The sequence below is a fragment of the Dendrobates tinctorius genome, unplaced genomic scaffold, assembly GCF_039654945.1.
Source record: "Dendrobates tinctorius isolate UK_male_01 unplaced genomic scaffold, ASM3965494v1 ptg000065l, whole genome shotgun sequence".
Lineage (NCBI taxonomy): Eukaryota > Metazoa > Chordata > Amphibia > Anura > Dendrobatidae > Dendrobates > Dendrobates tinctorius.
The window spans coordinates 20,470,435-20,492,252 of record NW_027361733.1 but is presented as its reverse complement, the minus strand read 5'-3'; the positions used below and the strand labels follow the sequence as shown (position 1 = coordinate 20,492,252).

The 21,818-nt window shown below is 43.4% G+C and overlaps 1 long non-coding RNA gene across 1 annotated transcript in view; it reads right to left on the bottom strand.

Annotated features, from left to right (window-relative positions):
* LOC141094938 (uncharacterized) overlaps positions 1 to 21,443 on the bottom strand; it is a 41,582-nt gene extending 20,139 nt beyond the window's left edge. Inside the window, exon 1 of the long non-coding RNA XR_012233211.1 lies at positions 21,237 to 21,443. This is a non-coding gene — a long non-coding RNA (uncharacterized lncRNA). The remainder of the gene's footprint in view (positions 1 to 21,236) is intronic.
* Positions 21,444 to 21,818: the final 375 nt, after the last annotated feature.

The following is a 21,818-nucleotide window of genomic DNA, read 5'->3' as shown; positions in this document are numbered from 1 at the left end:
AAATTAGCGTACGATGGCGCACAGGGATTGCCCATCGCAGTGCCCCTGAGCTGATGGAAGAACCTGCCATCAAAAAGAAAAAAATTTTTTGTGAGACAGAATTCCAAGGCTTGCATAACAAACAGGTTATGTCTCTTACATTGGACGCCCCTTGTCTTTAGGAAATAGTCCGCAGTCATCAGACCTTTATCATGGGGAATGGATGAGTACAAGGCTTCTACATCTATTGAACCCAATATCATATCGGTGTCCAATTCGATGTGGTCGAGTTTCAATAAAAGGTCGGTGGTATCCCTTGTATAGGAACTAAGTGATGTAACAAATGGTCTTAGAATTTTGTCTACATATATACCCAGATTTTGGGTTAGACTTCCTATACCCGATATAATCGGTCGGCCTTTCAAGGGCGAAAGGCCTTTATGAATCTTAGGCAGAGCATAGAATGTTGCCACAGTCGGATGTTGTGGAATCAAAAATTCTTTCTCATTTTTATCAATGAGTTTTGCTTGGAGGGCCCCATTCACCAACTTCTTAAGATCATTCAAGAAAGTGTTAGTGGGGTTATGTTCCATTCTTTCATATCCCATAGATCTATCTAACAGTGAGTAGCACATAGTTTTATATTGTGCTACATCCATCAATACTATATTTCCCCCTTTATCTGCGGGCTTCACTATTATAGTATCGTCTCTCTCTAGCTCCAGAAGCCCATCCATCTCAGACTTGGTAAGGTTATGGAATCGTCTTTTTTTCCCATTATCCAATTCCTTGATATCTCTAGATACCAGGTTGGCAAATATGTCAAGGGCCCCTATATCGTTGCTAATAGGTGGCATTTGTTTGCTCTTATTTTTTAATTGTGTGAATGGTCCCTCAACCAAATCGTTGGGATTCATATCCCCCAAATTGAACAAAAATCTCACATCATTAAGTAGGTCTCCCTCTATACCCAATTCAGTGCAGCTTTTTTTATCCATATTAATGAAATGTTTTTTCCACTTAAGTTTACGAATGAAGAGCTGTAAATCCTTAATCGTTTCAAAACATTCAAGATCTGATGTTGGGACAAAAGACATCCCCTTACTGAGAACCGCCATCTGTTCTTTACTTAGGGATTTCGAGGAAAGGTTAATTATATGATTGTCTATACGGGGTTCCTGCCGTTGAACCTGTTTCTTAATGGGTAGCTTGTGTCTAAAAAATGATCCCTCTGTGGGGAACCTCGACCAGATCCTCTCCCCGCACGTAGACTCCCCCTTCCCCTTACTCTCCCTCTTCCAGGTTTATACCTCGTTTCTGAATCAGAAAACTCAGCCTCTGAAGATGATATATCTGTCTCCTGCGATCTGTTGGTTTTTCCGTAATACACTGAATATGCTTTATTATCCCTGAATTCTTGTAAATCCCGGATAAAATATTTATGCTTTCTTTCTTTCAGATGATATTGAAATTTTTCTATAATGTTTTGTAGACTAGATTCTTTCACCGTAAACTCAGCCTCTGCAGAAAATTTCTTCGTAACCTCTATCTGCTCTCTCAGACGTTCATTAATGTTATTTAACATACACTTCTCCTCCTCAAGGAGTATTTTCATAAGTTTCAATGAGCTATCAGTTGCTTCTTTCTCTAATTTGGCCAATAGTGTTGTATTCTTATATCTATAACCAAAGTTAATTGATATTCTAAGATGGCGGGGAACTATTCCTGCTTTTATATAACTTTCCAAGCTCTGTACCTCCCACCACGAAGTGACCTGTTCTTTATAAACCTTGGTCAACTCTTTAAAAGCAGCACTGAAAGAGGGTATGTACTTTTTCTGTGTAAAGGTACCATCTGAAAATACATCTTTCGCTTCATTGATCCACTGATTGGTGTCTATTCCTGTAACAAGAAATCCTGCCATGTCCAACTATTACAAATATATAGCAGGGGTATCTCAAACCAATGTCAGATATTTAGAGGTAGCAAATTGGTATATCATAAACTATAAAACATAACCTTTAATGATTCCTTAAAAACCATGCATCAAATCTAGACAAACATGTGCCAAAGTGCAATTGTGTAGTGCTCTAAAAAACAAACCGTTATGTACTTTATGAGGTACCATATGGCCCTAGACATTATCGTATTTCTTGTCCAAATATTTACCTGGACTCTCCGACCATATGGGCCTTATACATATATATTCATATGCCAAAGGGCCTTTATGTCATCAGAATTATTACTTGTTAGACATATACTCAGCCCGTATACAAATAACATAGCGTGTGTACAGCACCGGTCAAATGCATAAGCATAAAATCACCTCATCAGCAATTTATATCTATTTATGATACCACTGTAGAAACTGAAACCGCTGTACTTATCTTTGGACGCTTCTATAAATAACGGATGATCAGGTAAGGTCCATCTGAAAACCCCAGAATCATGACCCGATCTCCAGAATTGTCACCCAACGCGTTTCATCAATGTCTGACTCATCAGGGGTATTGTGACATCTTTTTCTGGCGCATAGCTCGCCCATTGTGAGATAGCTGCCTTTTATAAATCGCGGCATACCGCGGCTTATTGCCGTTTCCGGTTGCCCCGTTCAGTACTTCCGGTTTGCGCATGACGCCGGCATCTGCTCAGGAAACTTGCCCCACTTCCTGCCCCATGGTACGTGATGGTCAGGTGACTGCTTAGACCAATCACGCAATATTTTGATATGCAGACCGACAGGCCCGGTTACGCCCAGGAAGTGGGGCAGGGTAGGGTCGGTTCCTGTCCCAACATGACGCGCGGCGCCTGTTTAGGAAAACCCAGGAAGTGGGGCAAGTTTCCTGAGCAGATGCCGGCGTCATGCGCAAACCGGAAGTACTGAACGGGGCAACCGGAAACGGCAATAAGCCGCGGTATGCCGCGATTTATAAAAGGCAGCTATCTCACAATGGGCGAGCTATGCGCCAGAAAAAGATGTCACAATACCCCTGATGAGTCAGACATTGATGAAACGCGTTGGGTGACAATTCTGGAGATCGGGTCATGATTCTGGGGTTTTCAGATGGACCTTACCTGATCATCCGTTATTTATAGAAGCGTCCAAAGATAAGTACAGCGGTTTCAGTTTCTACAGTGGTATCATAAATAGATATAAATTGCTGATGAGGTGATTTTATGCTTATGCATTTGACCGGTGCTGTACACACGCTATGTTATTTGTATACGGGCTGAGTATATGTCTAACAAGTAATAATTCTGATGACATAAAGGCCCTTTGGCATATGAATATATATGTATAAGGCCCATATGGTCGGAGAGTCCAGGTAAATATTTGGACAAGAAATACGATAATGTCTAGGGCCATATGGTACCTCATAAAGTACATAACGGTTTGTTTTTTAGAGCACTACACAATTGCACTTTGGCACATGTTTGTCTAGATTTGATGCATGGTTTTTAAGGAATCATTAAAGGTTATGTTTTATAGTTTATGATATACCAATTTGCTACCTCTAAATATCTGACATTGGTTTGAGATACCCCTGCTATATAGTTATCCTGTACTCACACAGGTTAAGCACATGTCCATGGTGCAGGCTGTTCAGCCTCAACGTAATCTCACCCGTCAGGGTTCCTCATGCGGCTTCACCATCCCGCACACGTTCGTTCCCTCCAGGGAACTCTCAGGCACACATCGCCATTACTCACAGCCACCTCACATGCTGTGAGCCAGGAGACAACTCTCCTCGCGGGACCTTCTGCTCTGGACCAACCAGGTCACTGCATTCAACCCATGTGACCTACCCTGGCTACCATATATGGTCCGCAGCCACGCCCACCGGGTCACATGGCTATGACCTCATCACAGGACCTTCACCCAATCTTTTACTATAGTGTACTAAACACACCCCCTGGGTGGGTTTGTAGGTAACTAGGTCTGCCCATCTCCCTAGTTACCTGGAGACTTCTTCCTGACACAATGACACAGCACCGCAGCAGTATCACTGCTGCTCAACACACGCATCAGTCTCCATCTCAAGGCCACCCACCGTGAGATACATAACGGTCCTTCCATATTCTGCCACTCATCCTCTCTCTTGGGACATCCACACAGCGCCCCCTAGCGGACACAGTGGTCATTACACCACACCACCATGCGAAAAGTAAGCAGAACATTTGCGGATGGTACCCACGGTCCGGAGGAGAGGAGACTGTCCTCCGGGCTCTGGGTACCATATCCCTGTAAAAAATAGAATTAAAATAAAAAAATTGGGTTATATTCACCTTCCGGCATCCCGCGCAGCGTCCCCAGGCTTCAGCGATACACGCGGCAGCTCCCGTTCCCAGTAATGCACTGTGATGACCTTGGATGACGTCGCGTCTCGCGATGCTGTAGCGGTCTCGTGAGACTGCAACATCATCAAAGGTCATTGCCGCAATGCATCACTGGGAACGGGACCTGTCGGAGCATCGCGGAGGCCGGGGGTCGCTGCGCGGGACGTCGGAAGGTGAATATAACCCGATTTTTTATTTTTTTATTATTTTTAACATTAGATATTTTTTACTACTGATGCTGCATAGGCAACCTCAATAGTAAAAAGTTGGTCACACTCGTCAAACACTGTGTTTGACGAGTGTGACCAACCTGTCAATCAGTTCTCCAAGCGATGCTACAGATCGCTTGGAAAATGCTAGCATTCTGCAAGCTAATAACGCTTGCAAATCGCTAGTTTTTCCGTGGAAAAATCGTGGGAATTTAAAATGTGATTTTCCCGCGAATGGAATTCCGGAATTCTCGCAGTAACTTTTTGGAATTATCTATCTATCTATTTATCTATCCATCACAGACTGCAGTGCTGAAGAATATAATTGCTGCTATATACACGAATATAATTACTATAATACTGCTCCTATGTACAAGAATATAACTACTATAATACTGCTCCTATGTACAAGAATATAACTACTATAATACTGCCCCCTATGTACAAGAATATAACTACTATAATACTGGCCCTATGTACAAGAATATAACTGCTATAATACTGCCCCTATGTACAACAATATAACTACTTTAATACTGCTTCCTATGTACAAGAATATAACTACTATAATACTGCCCCTATGTACAAGAATATAACTGCTATAATACTACCCCTATGTACAAGGATATAACTACTATAATACTGCCCCCTATGTACAAGAATATAACTGCTATAATACTGTCCCTATGTACAAGAATATAATTACTATAATACTGCCCCTATGTACAAGAATATAACTACTATAATACTGCTCCTATGTACAAGAATATAACTACTATAATATTGCCTCCTATGTACAAGAATATAACTACTATAATACTGCTTCCTATGTACCAGAATATAACTACTATAATACTGGTCCTATGTACAGGAATATAACTACTATAATACTGCTTCCTATGTACAAGAATATAACTACTATAATACTGCCCCTATGTACAAGAATATAACTGCTATAATACTACCCCTATGTACAAGGATATAACTACTATAATACTGCCCCTATGTACAAGAATATAACTGCTATAATACTGTCCCTATGTACAAGAATATAATTACTGTAATACTGCCCCTATGTACAACAATATAACTGCTATAATACTGCTCCTATGTACAAGAATATAACTACTATAATACTGCCCCTATGTACAAGAATATAATTACTATAAAACTGCCCCCTATGTACAAGAATATAACTACTATAATACTGCTCCTATGTACAAGAATATAACTACTATAATATTGCCTCCTATGTACAAGAATATAACTACTATAATACTGCTTCCTATGTACCAGAATATAACTACTATAATACTGGTCCTATGTACAGGAATATAACTACTATAATACTGCTTCCTATGTACAAGAATATAACTACTATAATACTGCCCCTATGTACAAGAATATAACTACTATAATACTGCTCCTTTGTGCAAAAATATAACTTCTATAAAACTGCTCCTATGTACAAGAATATAAGTACTACTAGCTGAAGAGCCCGGCGCTGCCCGGGCATAGTAACTAACTGTGGTTAGTTGTAGCAAATTACAATTATCCTCCATCCCATAGTCCCGTGCCCATATACCCATCACACATCCTCCATCCCATAGTCCCATGCCCATATACCCATCACACATCCTCCATCCCATAGTCCCATGCCCCTACACCCATCATACATATTCGCCATCCCATAGTCAAGTGCCCATATGCCCATCATACATATCCGCCATCCCATAGGCCCGTGCCCATATACCCATCATACATATCCTCCATCCCATAGTCCAGTGCCCATATACCCATCACACATCCTCCATCCCATAGTCCCATGCCCATATACCCATCATACATATTCTCCATCCCATAGTCCCATGCCCATATACCCATCATACATATTCTCCATCCCATAGTCCCATGCCCATATACCCGTCATACATATTCGCCATCCCATAGTCGAGTGCCCATATACCCATCACACATCCTTCATCTCATAGTCCCATGCCCATATACCCATCATACATATCCCCATCCCATAGTCCCGTGCCCATATACCCTTCATACATATCCGCCATCTCATAGTCCCGTGCCCATATACCCGTCATACATATCCTCCATCCCATAGTCCAATGCCCATATACCCATCATACATATCCTCCATCCCATAGTCCCATGCCCATATACCCATCATACATATCCCCATCCCATAGTCCCGTGCCCATATACCCTTCATACATATCCGCCATCTCATAGTCCCGTGCCCATATACCCGTCATACATATCCTCCATCCCATAGTCCAATGCCCATATACCCATCATACATATCCCCATCCCATAGTCCCGTGCCCATATACCCTTCATACATATCCGCCATCTCATAGTCCCGTGCCCATATACCCGTCATACATATCCTCCATCCCATAGTCCAATGCCCATATACCCATCATACATATCCGCCATCTCATAGTCCCGTGCCCATATACCCGTCATACATATCCTCCATCCCATAGTCCAATGCCCATATACCCATCACACATCCTCCATCCCATAGTCCCGTGCCCATATACATATCCACCATCCCATAGTCCCGTGCCCATATACCCGTCAAACATATCCTCCATCCCATAGTCAAGTGCCCATATACCCATCACACATCCTCCATCACATAGTCCCGTGCCCATATACATATCTGCCATCCCATAGTCCCGTGCCCATATACCCATCATACATATCCTCCATCCCATAGTCCAGTGCCCATATACCCATCACACATCCTCCATCCCATAGTCAACCATTATGACATCATAATGAGCGGCGGTGGGGCTTGCGACCTATGATGACATCAGTGTTGCCATGGCAACCGTTGTGACATCATAATGAGGGGCGGGGCTTGATACGCACACACTGCTTCCCCAGTATGCAAATAGGGGCATTATGACATCACAATGAGGGGCGGGACTTGACACGCACACACTTTTTCCCTCAGTATGTAGATAGGGGCAAAATTGTTCGGTGAATTAGAACGTGCGGGGTTAAAATGTCACCTCACAACATAGCTTAGGATGCTCTCGGGGTCCAGACGTGTGACTGTGCCAAATTTTGTGGCTGTAGCTGCGACGGTGCGGATGCCTATCCCGGACATACACACATACAGACACACACACATACACACATACATACACACTTTGAGCTTTATAATACTGCTCCTATGTACAAGAATATAACTACTGTAATACTGCCCCTATGTACAAGAATATAACTACTATAATACTGCTCCTATGTAAGAATATAGCTTCTATAATACTGCCCCCTATGTACAAGAATATAACTACTGTAATGCTGCCCCTAAGCACAAGAATACAACTACTATAATACTGCTTCTATGTACAAGAATATAGCTACTATAATGCTGCCCCTATGTACAAGAATATAACTACTATAATGCTGCCCCTACTTACAAGAATATAACTACTATAATACTGCCCCTATGTACAAGAATATAACTACTATAATGCTGCCTCTATGTACAAGAATATAACTACTATAATACTGCCCCCTATGTACAAGAATATAACCACTGTAATACTGCCCCTATGTACAAGAATATAACTACTATAATACTGCTCCTATGTACAAGAATATAACTACTATAATACTGCCCCCTAGCTGTGAGGTTGTGTTTTGTGGATCTCCTCATGTCTGGAGCAAGCCCGGGGAGGGGCCACCCTGGGCGGGGAAGCTCCCCAGGCAAGGCCCAGGCTTCCCGGCCTACACTGGGACAAGCCTCCCAGGCTTCTACCAATGGGAACGTTAATCCCAAAGCCACTGTTAGACCAGTGAATGCAGCGAGCCAAAGCTGCAGCAGTTCTGTGAAGGAGGAAAAAGCTGTGAGTGAAGTTTTGGGAGGAAAACCTGCTCCAAGTCCAGCAAAGAAGCAAGAAGGAAAAGTGTCAGTGAGTGATGGAATCCAGCACAATGTGAAGTCATGTAACTCCCCAGTCGGTAAGCAGCTCCTGCCTGGTGCACAGGTGAGATCAGCCCCAGCTGTGCAGATCACCTCTCCTTCTCCCAGGCAGAGACGGATGTCTTTGGAAAGACAGACATTCCAGGAGAACTTACAGCAACATGGCAGTATGGCGTGGTCAGGACGCACACGGTCGCAAACTGGTGGCAGCGATAAACCTGCTGCGGAGCCTGCATCCAGCCAAGGGGCCACAAGACCATCTGTGGTGGAACCGCATAAGACTGTCTTCAAAACTCCTGTACCTGTGGTCAATACTAAACCTGTGGAGCCAGCGCGTGCGAGCTGCAGCTAGCGGATGAGATACCGGGACTTGTCCGAAAACTGGATGAGTTACAGCAGCAAAAAAAGCGCTGCAAATGGAGGTAGACTTCATCTATAGCCTAAAGATCACTAATCCTGCCAGAAATGATGCATATGACCTGAGACTGAACACATTGGGTGTACAGCTGGCAAGTGTTGTGCAGGACACTGAATCTGTGCTGGAGAGCATGGGGCCCCTGGCAGAGACCTACAGGAACCGGGAGCAGTTCGCCTTCTATAAGCAGGACTGTGCTGTAGAGACCAGGACCCCTGATCTTCATGATAATGTGAATGATATGTGTGACTATCCCCCTTTGCCATCCAGTCCAGAAGGTGTGACAGCCCCCCCTGCTGCAGGCCCTCTCCCTGTTAGTCGGACTAGTGTGACCCGACAGGTGCCCCCCAGGAATGCCTGGAGCTGCGGTGCCCCATCCTTCACTTCCAGCGCCAGGTATACCGGCCAGACATTCAAACGCATTAATATGGTGCGGTTTAAATACATAGGTGCCAAGGAGGATCTGCCACAACGCAGGTATGTGGTGAGAGAGATGCTATTCGGCCAGATGGGGTTTGTGGTAAATGAGATACTGGCGGTGTCTAATCTTCAGGACAGGCAGGGCTACGAGGTCAGCTTCAAGCTCATGTCTGTGAAAAATGAGGATGAATGAACTCATGGAGATCAACATCCAACACTGCGGAGACACCATCACGTTTCTCAACGCAAGCAATGACCAGCCAGGTCTTTCCCCGGGAGGGAACAACCACGGGAAGGGCAGTCTCCATTGAAGGAAACCACCTATGCCAAAACATGGTATCCATCCACAGACAGCTGTTTCGGGGTATTGCCCCTCATCAGTGTGGAGTAGGTCATTGCTTGTGTTGAGAAACATGTGATGGTGTCTCCGCGGCTTGTTTCAAGCTCATGTCTGACCTGGATAGATTCTGGGCTAATTATCCCAAGTTCAGAGATGCTGAGGGCTGGAATAAGTTTGTGTTGGTTCCTATCTCCAGGCCGGACACAGTCACAGTAAATATCACCTTCTGGAATGAGGCCGTTCCTCCACAGGACATTGAGGTGTGGCTCCAGAGACACTGTGACCTCGTCTCTGGACTCAAGAAGGTCAGAGATGAGGATGGTATCTGGACAATGGGGTGGAGGGTCTTGGTGAAACTGCAGCAATATGATAATATCACTGCCCACTTACCCAACTCCTTCTTCATTGGGAGGGAGAAGGGAAGATGTTATTATCCCGGGCAACCCAGAAAGTGCTTCAAATGTGTTGGGAAAGGTCATCTGGCTAACGCCTGTACTGTGGTGAAGTGCAGTCTGTGTGGGGCAATCGGCCATGTCGCTGCTGACTGCCGGGATGTCAGGTGAAAGCTCTGTGGTAAGATGGGCCACCCTCACAGGGACTGTCCAGACGCCTGGCACAACATCTGCAGAGTCTTCCCTGATGAGTTTGTGATGGCAGGGGCAGAGGCTCAGGAGGATGAGGATGTGGTGGTAGGGGCACAGGGGGAGGAGGATTTAATGTCAGGAGTGATGCTGACCAGCTCAGATGCCCACCAGGAGTCCATTCAGGCAGCACCAGAGAAGCAGGGTGCAGAGAGGAACATGGAGGTCGTCCAGCATCCTCAGATAGCCCCCCCTTCAGCATCACTGTCTGTATCTGATGACTGGAGCATTAATAATAATTAAAGGAAGAAAAAGAACACATCCTCCCGTAAACCTGAGGCAGAATATGACACTGGTGAGAGTGCTAGAAGGAAGGTTCAGAATTCTGCAGGAGTGATGGTTGTGTCCAAAAGTATGGAGTTTTATCTGAGTCTATTGATGACGATTATGAGAAAGAGTTGAGGAAAGTTGATGCTGAGTGTGACAGGGACAAAGAGGACCATCCCCCACCAAAGCGGAAGCCCTTATCTGTAGACCCTCAGGTAGAGTCTGACATGGACACCGTTGGTGAACAGAACATCTCTGACTCATGATGATGGCTATTACTCTGCTCCTTCTATATTGTGTTGTGATGGCGGGGTTCTCATTGACAGTGACCTCGAGTAATGTGAATAGCGTTAAGCTGAGGTGGACGGGACATGCGGTATATGAACATCTCATATATCTGGACACAGATGTCATCTTTCTGCAGGAGACGCGACTGACATCTCTGGGGCTTATGAGAGAGGCTGAGAGGGAATGGTGGTCCGGTCCTTCTTTCGGGTCACTGGCTGGGGAGTCTTACACCGGGGTTGCTGTCCTGTTTAACACCAATGATGTTACTGTGCATAGGATGACGGAGGTAGTCATGGGAAGATGTCTGGTCCTGGAAGTCTCTATCCATGGTAGGCGACTTCGGCTTATTAACATCTATGGGCCACAGACGGTGAATGACAGGATCCAGCTGTTTAATGATATCAAGCCTTACCTCTTCACTTCTCTTCCAGTGGTGATGGCGGGGGACTTTAATCCCATACTGACATCAGGTGACAGCTCCTCAGGCAGGACAGTGACCAGGGACAGTAAGGTCCTACATAACGTCATAATGCAGGCATGACTGACTGAAGTTTTCACACAGGGTGGTCGACTGCCAAAATTCATGTAGTCATGTTCCAACAGGAGCAGTAGGATAGATTTTGCTTTTGTGAGTCCTACTGAGGCTGTCAGCGCCCTGAGTGAGAAGGTTGTCCCTTACTCTGATCACATCGCCTAGTGTTTCTCTCTGGGGACCTCTAACCGTCTGGACATTGGTAGAGGGTTGTGGAGGCTCAATTCCAGTCTCCTGAATGATGCCTATGTTCAGAGTCGTGTTCACTCCCTTATCCAGCTTCATCTAGACAGGGTTGGCATCTATGACAACATGACCAACTGGTGGGAGGACATCAAGGAGGATATCAGATCACTCTTAAAGAGACTGTCAGTCAATAAAGGGAGGAATAAGTACAGCCAGTACCTTAAGCTGCGCAAAGAATTGGAGTCACTGTATCGACCGGCTGAAATCTGAGATAAGGCAGTATCAGTATAGCAGGTATACCTCCCTGGTTCTTGTATGGGATTATGGGTCCAGGGAGAGGGTGGCCAGAAAATATTCACAGGTCTCATTGACTCCCAGGGTGTATTGCAGGATTCACGGGAGGGTATCCTGGAGGTGGTGAGATCTTACTATGCTGACTTGTTTCAGAGGAAAGTTTTGGATAAAGATAAAATGGCTCAATTCTTGGAGGCAACTGCAGTGCCTGATACTAATGATCTGGACTTTTCTCCTTTGACAGCAGAATTAACGGTGAAGGAAGTTAAGGAGGCTATTGATAAATTATATCTGAAGAAGGCACCAGGTCCAGATGGTAAAACAGCAGAATTTTATAAGAAATTCAGAGACCTCTTGGCTCCAATCCTTGTGGATGTGTATAGAAATTGTCTAGAAAATCACCTGATGCCTCCATCCATGAGAGTGTCCTCGTTAATTCTGCTGTCTAAAGGTAAAGAGCCTAGCAACATCAAGAACTGGAGGCCGATTTCCCTCTTGAATGTGGACAGGAAGATTCTAGCAAAGATCCTATTTTCTAGATTAGTCTGTTTGTCCCCGTCACTGTTGGCAGGCTTTCAGTTTGGCACAGTAAAAGGGCGGATCATCTCGATACGGAGATGTTTGAGAGATGTAAAGCTCTGCGGTGTGGGAGATATGTTGTTAGTCTGGACCAGGCTAAAGTCTTTGACAGGGTTGATCATGACTATCTGTGGGCCACTTTGTCAAAGTACGCTATTCCAAGACAATTTGTGGATTGGCTGAAGACGTTGTACAGAGAGACGGTGTGCTTTCCTCTGGTTAATGGTTGGCAGGGTGACACTTTTGGAGTTGGGGTGGGGGTGAGGCAGGGCTGCCCACTGAGTCCGCTCCTGTATGTTTTTGCCTTAGACCCGTTTCTGAGGTCACTGCAGGAGTGCGATTTTCAGGGAGTGCAGGTCCCCCCACTGCCTGCCTCTGAATTTTGTTGCCTATGTGGATGATGTGACGTTGGTGATCTCTAATCCTCGAGAGGTGCAGATGTTAGCTGCGTCTATCAGAAGCTATTCCGAGGCCTCCGGGTCAACCTTGTAAAGAGTCAAGTTCTGTGGACATTAGATACTGATCCCAGCTTTGATCTGCCACAGTTTGCCAAAGCCTCCACCCATATTAAGATCCTAGGGGATAAATTTGGGAGGGATGATAATGCTACGCTAAATTGGGAGGAGAAATTGGAAACCAGAAATGCAAGAGGTTCAGCGATGGAAGAACTGGAGGCTGACCTACAGAGAAAAGGTCAAAATGTTGAAGACTTACCTGGTCCCTGCTTTCTTGTATGTCTCTGTCATTTTTTCTTTGCCAGAATCTTTCTCAGCGAGGCTCTTCAGCCTGTTCTTCCAGCTCTTGTGGGGGAATAGGTTGAACCTAATAAAGAGGGGAATAACGTACCTACGGCGGAGAGAGGGTGGGCTGGATATGTTGAATCCAAGGGTTTTCTTTGACTCCTTGTTTCTAAAGGTGAATTTTGGGAACATGGACTCAAACAGTAGCTCCCTGTGGGTAAATAGTATCAGGTACTGGATATTGCCTTTTGCAGAATCTTGGGTGCGAGGCGGTAGTCTCAAGAGGAGGAGATGGACGGGTGACCACCTCCCCCAATATCTGGACTATGGTCTGAAGTGTGTTAGGAGGTGGAGACTGGACAAGTCTTTCATTGAGAGCAGTACGAGAAGAGACCTGTATACTCGTGTATGTAGGACTTTCTTCTACTCTCCACTGGCCGTGAGAGATTGTGTCACCACCACCCTGCAGGAAAGCCTTAGGTTCCTAAACGGGAAACAGCTTCCTCCTAAACTGTTTGATATCACATGGCTTTCACTGCATAGTCGGCTCTTTGTCAGGGGTAACCTGAAACATCTGTGTGTCTCTGATCGGAATTGTCCCCTTGGTTGTCAGCAGGAGGAGACTATGGAGCACTTTATATCAGGGCTGTGGAGTCGGAGTCGGAATCGGTTGGTTGGAGTCGGAGTCGGAGTCGGTAGAAATGTACCGACTCCAACTCCAGCTTTAAAAAAAATGTATTAATATTTCATAATTGAACTTTCATATGAATTTTATAAATGTTACTCAAATATATATGTTCTATCAAACTATGAACAACAGTGATAAGCAGTTCTGCTGGAGATAGAGACATTTCTTACTTCTTGTGTGTCACTGTTCTCCACTGCCCTTATCTAATCTTATACTTGGTTAACCTCATGCTGCCCCAACCCCCCTACTTACAATGTATGAAACTGAAAGTGAAATTCTTAGTAGTAAAGCTCCTCCTCTAGACTAGATCATACTAGGTGTGCGTCTTCCAAGCATCTCACAGCTGCCTGCTACTCAGAAGAGGAAGACTGTAAGAAGTATTATCCTTTCAACAAACTTTGCATCAGTTAACTGTGAGTACATGAGGAATAATAACAGTATTACTGACCACTATATCAGTTGTACAACCTGGCAATAATTTTGTACAATTGTTTTTAGGAAAAACAATTGTCATTTGGAATGTGAATGCAGAATTAAAAACCTGAGAATGTCAAAGAAGCATCACATTAAATCACCTGTATTTGAACAATTCACCATCACTCAAGATAGAAAACATTATGTTTATCCGTGTATGTCAAATGATCCAGACAAAAACAAATGCTGTGAAGCCAAGATGAGTGCATATTCAGGCAAAGATAAAAATGCTCCTACCAGAGCTTCTAATCTAAAGAGACATTTACAGCGCTTTCATCCAGAAGTGCTGAAAGCAGTGGATGAGAAAGACTGCATCCAAACCAATGAACCAGTGCCCAGCTCTTCCAGCCAAACAAAGGAGCAGAGAACTTTGCAGCCATCAGTTGCAAGATATTTTGTCAGTGACAAAGTTACTGTGACAATGACAGTAGATACATTTAAAAAACAGATCATAGAGCTTGTTGTAAAGGATAGTGTGCCTATTTCATTATTTTCACGACCAGCTTTTATGTGTCTGAATGGGGAAATGGCCCGCAAGCTTGGTGTTTCTCTGGACAGAGAGAGTATTAGAAAATTAGTAATCGAAGAAGCTTTTAAACAAAAGTAAGAACTTAAAAAAACTCTCAAGGGACGCTTTCTGTTTCTTAAAATGGATGCCTGCACACGTCACAGAGTGAACTATTTTGCCATCAATGTCCGATTTGTTTGTGACAAAAATGAAATAGTTACCAAGACATTGGCAGTAAAAGACACCAAAGCTCATCACACCAGTGAGTTTCTCCAGGTCTTGGTGGAAAAGGTTCTACAAGACTATGAACTTAAAAAAGAGCAAGTTCTTTCTGTCGTAACTGACAATGCTTCAAATATGATTAGTACTATTAAGCTAATGAATGAGAGTAATGATGGTGACCAGCAGCTAGAAGAAGAACATTCTGGGTCCACAGACACAGAAATGTTTGAAATAGAGGAACACAGTATTGTAACTGAGGAGCAAACTGAAGTTGCTTCAGATGAACAGCAACATGATAGTTTAGATGATCTTGTTGAAACTGTGTCAATATGTTCTTTCATTCATCACATGCGCTGTGCTGTGCATACGCTACAGCTGGCTATAAGAGACAGTCTGCAAGAAGGACATGCTGCTGCACTGATTGGCAAGGTGAGAAAATTGGCTACTGTTGCCAGAACCCCTAAAGTTGACTCAATTTTGAAGAGACGTGCTGGAAAAGGGGCAATTATTGATCAAGCCACACGATGGGGCAGTACTTACTTAATGATTCAGCGCTTGGTTGAACTGAAAACCTTTCTTGTAGACATGGCTAACCCTCAAATGACGCTAAATGAAAGTCAGTGGAATCAGGTGACTGAGCTGGAAAAATTGCTAGAGCACCCATTTACAGTGACTAAAAAATTACAAGCAGAGGACTTAACTCCAGGTATTTTCTTAAAGGAGTGGAAGAACCTGATGTTTCGCCTGTCCCAAAGAGGAGGGTTAATTGCAAGTGGCATTGCTACATCAATGAAACGGAGAGAGGAGCTACTATTACAAAATAACATTCTTTTGGCAGCTGTTTATGTAGACCCAATGCATCGGATTCTTCTAGATGATCAACAGCTAAGTAAAGGAAAAGAAGCTCTGTTTGAAATAGCAGTAAGGATGAAAGGGTTGCAGAACAGTCAGGAGGAACAAGAAGAATTTGGTCGTCCTGCCACATCTTCACCCTCATCATCAACTGATGAAGAATTTAATTTCGAAAAATATTTGGATCACAAGGACCGTGCAAAGCGTTCCCGCATAGAAGAAGAGTCATCCCCATCAAGGAACACAGCCAGTACAATTCAGCAGAATTTTTCATGTGCACTAAAAGAAATTGAGAAATTTGACCGTTCATCAAAAATAACAGTGCAACAAGCGATTCCTCTGTATCCTGACATTGTCAGAGATGTTGCCCGAGTGGTTACTGCTTTGCCACCAACACAAGTTAGTGTAGAGAGGTTGTTCTCTGCTCTCAAAATAATTAGATCAGATTTGAGGGCATCCATGAAGGAGGATCTGACAGAGGCAATACTTTTTCTGAGGACAAATTTATAGATTTTTTCTTATTAACTGCATAAAAGTGTTTATTGCATATTTACTTACAGTTTAGAAAAGTTTATAAAAGTTATTTGCTATATTCTAATTGTATTCTAATAAATGCAGCTTTTGCTCTAAGTGGTCTGATTACTTATATGATGGTGAGAAACTGAATAAGCACGATGTTTAATATTTTACAACAGTAAATTTGTTGTTATGAATTGGCCATTTATGAAGGAGTCGGAGCCGGAGTCGGAGTCGGAGCCTGATAAAATCCAGGAGTCGGAGATGGAGTCGCAACTGTGGCTTACCGACTCCACAGCCCTGCTTTATATGTGTTTACTCGGGAGGGAGGAAGATCTGGGAGGAAGCTAATCTAAAAATCCCCAGACTGCGGACCCTAAAGTAATCTAAAAATCCCCAGACTGTGGACCCTAAAGTACACTGACGTAATCTATGGTGTCCCCACCACTGTTAGTGACATCGACAGAGAGACGTTGTACATTATAGAAGAATATAACTACTATAATACTGCTCCTATGTATAAGATTATAACTACTATAATGCTGCCCCTATGTGCCAGAATATAACTACTATAATACTGCCCCCTATGTACAAGAATATAACTACTGTAATACTGCCCCCTATGTACAAGAATATAACTACTATAATACTGCTCCTATGTAAAAAATATAACTACTATAATACTGCCTCTATGTACAAGAATATAACTACTATAATACTGCCCCTATGTGCAAGAATATAACTACTATAATACTGCTCCTATATACAAGTACTGTATATAACTGCTATAATACTGCTCCTATATACAAGCATATAACAAGCATATGTACAAGCATTCATATCTTGAATGCTGCAGCCAGGATCATATTCCTCACCAATCGTTACACTGATGCCTCTACCTTGTGCCAGTCATTACACTGGCTACCCATCCACTCCAGAATTCAGTATAAACTTATTACCCTCACTCACAAAGCCCTCCATGGCTCAGCACCACCCTACATCTCCTCCCTTGTTTCAGTATACCACCCTACCCGCGCCCTCCGTTCTGCTGATGACCTGAGATTAGCATCCTCAATAGTCAGAACCTCCCACTCCCGTCTCCAAGACTTTACACGTGCCGCACCAATTCTTTGGAATGCACTTCCCAGGTCAATACGATTAGTCCCCAATCCCCACAATTTTAAGCGTGTCCTGAAAACGCATTTATTCAGACTGGCCTACCACCCCAACACATTAACCTAATCTATCCCTGTGTGGCAGAGCCAAAAGTTTTACCATAACCAGGTTCCCCGCATCATGTTCCCACATGCTTTATGCCTCCATTAGCCCTCTGTGTCTGTACTGTTACACACTTAACATTATGACTGGTCCATACAATCAGGGTAACTGTTACCACCCACCTTTCGTGTCTACCTCTTTCCTCATAGACTGTAAGCTTGCGAGCAGGGCCCTCACTCCTCTTGGTATTTGTTATAATCTACTGTATGTGATTATTGTTATGCTGTAATGTCTATTGTCTGTACAAATCCCCTCTGAAATGTAAAGTGCTGTGGAATATGTCGGCGCTATAAAAATAAAATTTATTATTATTATTATATAACTACTATAATACTATACTACTATAAATACTATAATACTGCTCCCTGTGTATAAGGATATACAGTAAGTAGTATAATATGTCTCATTAGTTGTAACATTTGGATGAATAAGAAGCAGATTCTTCCGATGTGACCTGAGTAATTTTTATTTTGCAGATTTTTGGCTTTAGTTGAATCTGGAGGATGTGATTTATTACTGCTGCAGATCACTTTTGCCTTATGACAGTTTCTTCCTTGTTACAATGTTTTAGTTTTAGCTGTAACACAATCTAGTGTATAATTTTACATAGCGATCAGTAATGATCAGGGTTGGTTTCCCTCCGGCGTTCTTCATTTTTGTTCCTCAGGTTGGTTCATTTCTAAGGAGAAAGTTTCTCACTGCTTTCCTGCCTGCTTTGTAGGACTCGTTCATTGCTGACTACACTATATAGTAGTGCATATATGTTGTACTTTATAAATTTGGGATTTTATTACACTGCATGCCAAAAGAATCATTTATAGAAATCTCAGGACCACTGTTCTTTTTTACTCAGCATAAACTGACCTGTGTAAATCCGCAACTTGTAAGTTTCTCTTATGTATCAATGAAGTTTTGGCAAAGCCAAATACCAGGAACTATGAAAAAAGCAGCTTCATTTAAAAAACATGACATACCAAAAAGAGACAAGAAATACACCTCAAAAACGCATAAAACATCATTTACATAATAGAAAATCTGCAACATAAAAAACCAAATACTCATCATGTGAACGTAGCCATAACAATGGCCATGTCTACATCTTATAATGCTCCCACTGGCAAAATACGTTTTCTCTGGCTCCATCATGTGTCCGGATCCGCGGAGCTGTATGTTCTTTTTTATGCTTCATTACTCTTTTATTGATATCTACCCCCTATTATCCCTTCATATTGATTTACAGCCACATTGGGTCAAGATGTCTTCCGCCCCTTTGAAGCTCGCTTTAAGTGTCCATTGTCCCTTATTACATTAGTTAAATCTATTTATGTATTTTTAGGAAACTTGCGGTAATTCAGCTGCAGCCTTGAGCACTTGAGCCTGTTGTTTAGACACAGTATTTCAAGGAATGCATTAAATATGATGGAAAAAAAAAAGGCAATAAGGCAATATGGTGGCCACATGTGACGTTAAAATAGGAAGATGTGAGCCAGACAAACTATATTCTGTTTCTAAGCGCCGGGTATAGCGGTGGCGTGCAGAATCTTGCATGCTAAGCATTAGTAAAGTTCAATCTTGGCACCAATCTATCGTCACACGTGAGCAGTGGTGCCATTTTGTCTACCGGCTTTAAAGGAAAACTGTGATCAGAAAAAGTCCTAAAATATTGGACAGAGCTTGGATGCCATCCAAGTGCAGTTTGATTTACACAGACACAGACAATGGAGAAGATGGAAAAATTAAGTTCTCCGTCTTCTCACCTGTGCTGTGGCTCTCTCATCTGAGAGAATCAGGTCACAGTAAACTGATACTCGGCTGAAACTCTGACAGTTTGAGCTGAGCGTCATTTACATAATCGAGACAATTCTCTCGCACGGGAGAATCAACGCTCGCGTGACCCCTGCTTTAGTAATTTAGAACTGTTAGATAAGATGTTATTCCGATAGAGGAAGTTCTGGTTAACATTTTCCAGAGTTGTTCCCTTACGAAAATGTCACGTACCAACTATGGTAAAAATGAGAACACAACCTTCCAAAGAGCTCATCAGAGGATTGGAAGATAGGTCTGTTACATATGCTGCTCCCCTCATAGTTAATCAGGGGTAAATGAGGTTAAATTTCTCTAATAATGTCTATCCTTATATACAGAAAAAGAATCTTGAGTATGTCAAAGTTTTGCTAAAAAAAAGTTTCTCAGGCAGCATCCTTATTCATAAAGAATGTAAAACTGACTGCTGCACAGTATACTGCCTCTGTCCTGCACTGACTTGTTATAGGCCCCTTCCACTCACCTAACACATAACAGTCCTTTAGCTGCTGGGTGAAAAACTGATAATTAATAGGTATAGATTCCACTAGATATCATAATTGAGTGCAAATAAACACCTGCAACAGTGTGACATGTATCATCCAATACACCAGATATTTGCACCAATTAACTGACTAAAACATTTGTTCAGCCCCCAAGTCAATATGAGGCATTTATGAAATGTGGAAACTTTGTATTTTTTTTAGATAGGCTATCTTTAAAAAAAACAGACCGTTTTCTGCATGATCCCCCTCTCCCACCATAGGGTGCAGAGGTTGTAATGATCCAGAAGTTTCAATGTTCCCTTTGTCACAAAGGTAGTCAGTAATATTATCAAAGTTACACACGTGGTCAAAATTGTTGGTACCCCTCGATTAATGACAGAAAAACCCACAATGGTGACAGAAATAACTTGAATCTGACAAAAGTAATAATAAATCAAAAATCTATGAAAATGAAGAAATGAAAGTCAGACATTGCTTTTCAACCATGCTTCCACAGAATTTAAAAAAAAATAAAACTCATGAAATAGGCCTGGACAGAAATGATGTGACAAAAGGGACATGTTAAATCAAAGTGTGCCCACTAATTAGCATCACAGGTGTCTACAATCTTGGAATCAGTGAGTGGGCCTGTATAGAGGGCTACAGATGCTCACTGTGCTCTTTGGTGATGTAATAATCTGCAGGTGCTGAGGGTGTCGCCATGGATCAGAGACAGACCAAGAGTTAAAGGGTTTATTTACAGGGACTTTACTCTCCACGCAGGGAGAAGCAGTGGGGTTTAAAAGTGACAGTGTAAATGGTAAAACAGTACAAAAGCTAGGGAAAAACTATTAAACAGTTATGCAGAGTTGAAACGGTTAAACTGCAATTCTTGTAACTTATCAGGGTCTCTTACTCCCACGCTGGCACCGTCAACAGCGGCACTTGCAGTCTCTGGAGTCTGTCCTCTGGATGAAGCTGGGACCTCAGGGGTTAAAGCAGGAAGCAGGGAACCTGAGTCTCCCCTGCTCTAAGTATCTGTATGATACACTGACAATCTCTCCGCAGGAGCGATGCTGAGCACACTGGGAAGTCTCTTTGCCACACACAGGGGCCCCGGCTTGCCACTGCAGTCACTGAGACTGCGCTCACAGGTCACTGTCTCTGCACTGTCAGGGGGGAAGGCTCCTCTGGTCACGGAGGTTACCGAGTCAATGTACTCACATACAGCTTTCACTATGTCTCGTACTTCAGTCCCAGTCCTCTGACGGGGAGTTCTCTCTTTCTGGGAGCACGGTGCTGCAGCCTGCTTTCTCTTTGGTGCGCTCTCCCCTGTCTCTGGCGCACTCTGCTCTGAGCCTGGAGCGCTCTTCTTTTGCGCCCTCTGCCTGCACAGATTCCGGTCCACAGCCCCTTCTCTCCCCTCACTGCCCCTTACAGTCACATGGTCCATTCGGTCCAGGCCCGAATGTCTTCCCCCCGGCAACCCTGCTGCCCTGCTAGGTGGTTCCGGACACGGAGCAGGGAAGGTAACCTCCTTTGGGCTCTTCTTCCTCTTCTCCCCCTTACAATGACATGGTGTGTACCACACTCAACATGGACCAGAGGAAGCAAAGGAAAGAGCTGTCTCAGGAGATTAGAAAGAAAATTATAGACAAACATGTTGAAGGTAAAAGTTATAAGAACATCTCCAAGCAGCTTGATGTTCCTGTGCTCACAGTTGCACATATTATTCAGAAATGTAAGCTCCATGGGACTGTAGCCAACCTCCCTGGACGTGGACGCAGGAGGAAAATTGATGACAAA